Raw genomic sequence first — 5,120 nt, forward strand, 5'->3', positions numbered from 1 at the left:
GAAAACCTTCCAAAACATAAAGATTTTGCAAAGAGCATGAATCAACAATAAATATTCTGTTTGTACTTCAAAAGACATTTGATCCTTTATTGTAATTTTACCAAGTGACGCCAATGGTAGACTATGCTTTCATCTTATTCAATGTGGCCTAATGGATTAAAAGCAATTACGTGTTCCGTAAACAAGACTTCTTCATACTAAACGGATTACATGTATTAGCTGGCTTTACTGAAGGTGTAACTGGAAAATGTTAGGTTTCAAAAATTCTAAGAATAGCTTCTCCAAAACTCCCTAGGCCTGAGGTTCAACTACACACTCATTAGTCCTCTCACTCCTAACTTTTTATTTCACCCCCAAACCTCATTGGTGTTTGTGGCCCAAACTTCCAGACACCAGGCCTTTTCTCAGAATCTGCACCAGGAAGAACGTGGTAGAATATAAGAGGCCATTGAAGTTTCAGAATCAGGTGACACCTATATGGTGGCTGCAGGTGGAGCCTTGGGTCCTCTGCCCAGAGACTCTGGAGCAGGTCTTTACGAGAGGGTCAGTGAGTACCTTGTAGGGAGACTTGGTGAGCACGGTCCCTTTGCAGATGGGGAATGAGATGGAATCAAAGGTGGAGCAATCATTGATTTCGCCATCAGCAGAAGCTTCTTGGGCACAAGGACACCCAGGGTGCCAAGGCCCCAGGGACAGGGATGAGGTGCTCCAGCACAGAGCCACAGAGGCCAGTGGATGGTGTGGGGCTTCAGATCTTGTCCCCCAAGTAGCCTCACCACATGGTGATGAGGGAGGGTTTGGCCAAGACGATGCCACCATGGCTGGCCGTGGCTTCGTCCTTGGAGCACTGGACACCCAGGTGCACATGTCCGCTATAATCCCCGATGGTGACGAAGGCCTGAATCCTGGCCCAATGACCAGCACAGGTCTGCATCTGCGCCGGCATAATCTTCAAAGCCTTGTCCTTGAGGGACACCCCCTCCGGAAAAAGTCAGTGATCTCAGAGTCCTCAACGGGCAGGGAGAAGGGAGAAGTCTCCCTTGGGACCTGGTCTTCATGTGCTGGACCAGGCAGCCCAGCATGGTGATGGAGACCCACTCCTGTCCTCAGCCTGGCCTCCGTGAGCTCTGGGGCCTCGGCCGCCAGGGCCTCTGGGACCTGCTGCAGCTCCGGTGTCATTTGGTGTCTTCTCAGAGGAGCAGGCCTCCCTCTTTGCTTGACTCCTCTGTACTTCCTAGATTCTCGGGCTTCAACTGCACATGGGACGGTGAAGCTGTCTTTTGCTCCCGTGTAATATTCAGACACTCGAGTCAGAAATGGAGCTACTGATGGAACTGTAACAGCTACATACGATGTCAGAGGGGTAGTAGATTGGGGGAGGAGGGTTCTCACTTTGTGAGGGGTGTAAATGTCTAACTGTTACATTGTTTTATACACCTGGAACTTAATTTTTAAAAAAAAAAAGAAAAGAAAGAAATGGAGCTACTGGAGGGAAATCTCTGTCTAAGGTTCTTTTTACCTGGTTTGCCCACCTGATGGGTACCTGATTCTTATTTGCAGCAGACATGAAATCCACCCAATCCACTTAGTCTTTCACTGAATCAAGTATAAAGTTGGGGGATTCTGTTGCTGTTTTTGTTCTCTCTCTCTACCCCCCGCCATACTCCCCCACTCCATTTGCTTTTTCAACTGATCCTGAAATGGGTTTAATTACATACTTAATAGCCTGTATGTTTGTGCTTAAAAACTCACAAGGGGGAAAAAAGTGATTATAAACATTAAGAGTACAACATTTACACAGAGGAAACCAGAATTTTGCCTCGTGGGTACTAGGTACTCCTGAGCTGTGTGAAGAAAACAACGGGTTTGGGGGGCGGGGGGGGGTGGCTCCTCCTTCTTCCTGGAAACACACGTGGCGGGGTTTGAGGAAACAGTCCTTAAATGAGTTTCATTGAATACTGGGTTCTGTACAATTTTTTTTTAATTCTTGTGTTTTAATTTACCTATTTTCAAGGCGAACCTAATAAACTGTCTATACTAGAAATGAGAGGCACTCCCCAGTTCAATCCTAATTCCCCAGAGATTTAAAAAACAAAAAAATTTAAGTCAGGAGCAGATGGAATTTCATACTTATATTTTATAGCCACAAGCAACAAATTAGCCACTTCTAAGGTACTTTTAGATCAGAATTGAAACATGAAAAACCTTTTATATTTCCAAGCATTTTGCTTAGTTACTTTTCTGGGCAAAAATTCAGGACTTTGTAGCATATATAAAACTCCCACGAGGCCAATTTCATTTTCTTTTAGTTACTTAATTAACTTTAAAAAAATGTGATGCCAGTTCTTACTTGACAGAATTTATATATCACTCCCAGCCAATTCTTTCTTTCCGAATATTCTTGGGGTTAGAGTAAGATTGCCAGATTTATAAAATAAAAATGCAGAATGCCCAGTTACATTAGAATTTCAAATAAACAACAAATAACTTTTTACTATAAATTATGTTCCATGCAATATTTGGGACATACCTGTATTAAAAGATGATTTAGGGGACTTGAAACAACAGAAATTTATTCTCTCACAGTCCTGGAGGCCGGAAGTCTGAATCGAGCTGACAGCTGGGCCACACTCCCACCAACGGCTCTAGGGGAGAACCTTCCTGCCTCTCTGGCTTCTGGTGACTCTAGTCTCTGCCTCGGTCTTCATATAACCCCCTCCTCTGCTTCTTAGATATCCCTCTGCCTTTACGAGGACATTAGTCGATGGATTTAAGGCCCACCTGGTTCATTCAACATGATTTCATCTCGTGATCCTTAACTTAATTACATCTGCAAAGACCCCTTTTCAAAGTGGGTCACATTCCAGGGTCCAAGCACCAGGGCACGAACATAACTCCAGGGTGGGGGGACCACCCACCATTCACGCTGGTACAGAGGAGAATGACTAAGGCTTCACACACCAGCTGCGGTTGATAAATTCACATCTTAGGGGCCACTGTGCAGTCAGAAATGGAGCCAGTGGAGGTGAATCTGTCTAAGGTTCTTTTTGCCTGGTTTTCCCACCAGCGGCACCCGATTCCCATTTGTAAGAAGCATATGAAACCCACCAATCTATTTAGCCGCCCGTTCTCCAGCGATGACTCAATTCAGACTCTTCCGTGTCAGCGTCTGAGAATCAGGGGTAAAGCAAACAGGCTGCCTTCCAGAGGAGTACTTTCTAATGAGAGGAGATGACTGATCGATCAAGAAATAAGCAGATCGATTGCTATATAATTTAATAAACGCTATGAAGGAAATAAAACACAAGGCGATGTGATGATGAGTAACTGGAAAGAAGACGGGCTGCTTAGAAAGGGCCAGCAGCCAGGAAAAGTGCTAAAAATAGCTGACATTCATTCTGAGTGTCAAGAGAGGAGGGTGACTCTGCCATGCAGAGACCCCCGCGAAAACATTCCAGGAGAAGGGAGAGCAGGCTTGAAGCCTGAGCCTGGGACAGGTCGCGTGCTCTAGAGAAAGAGGAAGACCCGATGAAGACCACAAACATGGCGACCATGCACAAACACAGAAATGAACCCTCAAGTATCTCCTGAATTATAATCCTCCTCTAAGGACAGTAAGGTGTCTAATTAACATTTGTAAATACTCCATAATATGTAAACGTTACAGTTGGAAAGAGTCCTTGTATGTTTTATCTACTCTTTACATAATCCTGAAGGTCTTATCATTCACCTCTTTTGTAAAAGTTTAATGAGGTTACAGGACTTTCCCAAGTTCACTCATCGAGCAAGCAGCAAAATCTGGGGTTATCCCAAGGTCTCCTAATTCCAAGTTCAGTGCTCTTCACACTTGATGCCCTGCTTGGAATCTAGAAAACCCCAGCACCTAATGAAGCATCTTGCCACCCTAGATCATTTTCCGTAATTAAAGTAGGAAATGCTATGCAAGGACTGGCGGTATCTTCTATGTGTGACAACCTTCTTAAATTGTATACTAAGACATTAAAATACATATACCTAGCACAAATAATAGTATGTTTTAAATCATCCCAATCTTTATCTGCCCCTTACTTTGGCCACTGAAAACAATGCTGCACCATAATCCTGAGAATTATGAGACTCTCAGATACTTCCTTTCTTCCCATCTCTCTACTTTCCTCCTCCCTTTTAACCCCCTCCCTGTCTTCATTGAGTCATTTCATCCCTTGGCTCCTTCCAGTTCTCTCAGACCAATAGCCTGGCTCCTTTTACTCTTCCGCCAAGCCTGTCGGTCACTTTCATGGTGCAGGGTTCCTTCATCACCATGCTGGTTGTTCTCATCTCTTGACTCTGAGTTGTTCTCAGTGGGTTGATTCCCATGCTTCACTTTTGCTGATCCAAGTGTTTAGAGATCCCGATTTGTGGCAAAACGTCCCAGAACTGTGACAATGTATTCACCATGAGTTCACAGTATTTCCTCTCAGCTGGGCCCTTCAGAGACCTTGGCTTCAGCTTGTTTGACAAGAAACAACTTCCATAAAGGCCAACAATTGTGCTGATTTTAGGATGCAAGATGAAATTAAGATGAGCTCCCTGTCCTGGAAGAATTCGTGATCTCACCTGTCCACCCAAGTATTCTTTGGAAACTTTTCCACATTCGAGTCTCCCCGTCACATCCAGTACATATCTTCGTCTCCCATTTTGCCAAAAAGATTGACATTACTAACCGGAGTATCTTCAAAACCCTTTTACTCCATATGGAATCTCTTTTAGTCAGCGTTCTCCAGGGAAACCAAATCAGTAAACTATTTCTGCACACAAAGAAAGAGATTGATTTTAAGAAATTGGTTCACACAATTGTGGCGCTGGCAAGTCCAAACTCTGCAGGACAGGCCCGCAGGCTGGGGACCCAGGGAAGAGCTGATGTGCAGCTCAAGTCTGAAAGCACTTTGGAGGCAGGATTCCCTCTCTCGGGGAACCTCAGTCTTTGCTCTCAAGGCCTACAACTGATTGGCCCACCCACTTCATGGAAGGTCATCTGTTTTACTCAGAGTCTGCTGATGAAATGCCCATCCCATCTGAAGGAATACCTTCACAATTGGGTACCAAACAATTTGGGTACCATAGCCTAGCCATGGGGATGC

General features: G+C 44.7%; 1 pseudogene; it reads right to left on the reverse strand.

Annotated features, from left to right (window-relative positions):
- Positions 1–462: 462 nt before the first annotated feature.
- LOC117018427 (40S ribosomal protein S2-like) lies at positions 463–4,356 on the reverse strand (annotated as a pseudogene).
- Between the last annotated feature and the right edge of the window lie 764 nt (positions 4,357–5,120).

This window comes from Rhinolophus ferrumequinum, chromosome 27, assembly GCF_004115265.2.
Source record: "Rhinolophus ferrumequinum isolate MPI-CBG mRhiFer1 chromosome 27, mRhiFer1_v1.p, whole genome shotgun sequence".
Lineage (NCBI taxonomy): Eukaryota > Metazoa > Chordata > Mammalia > Chiroptera > Rhinolophidae > Rhinolophus > Rhinolophus ferrumequinum.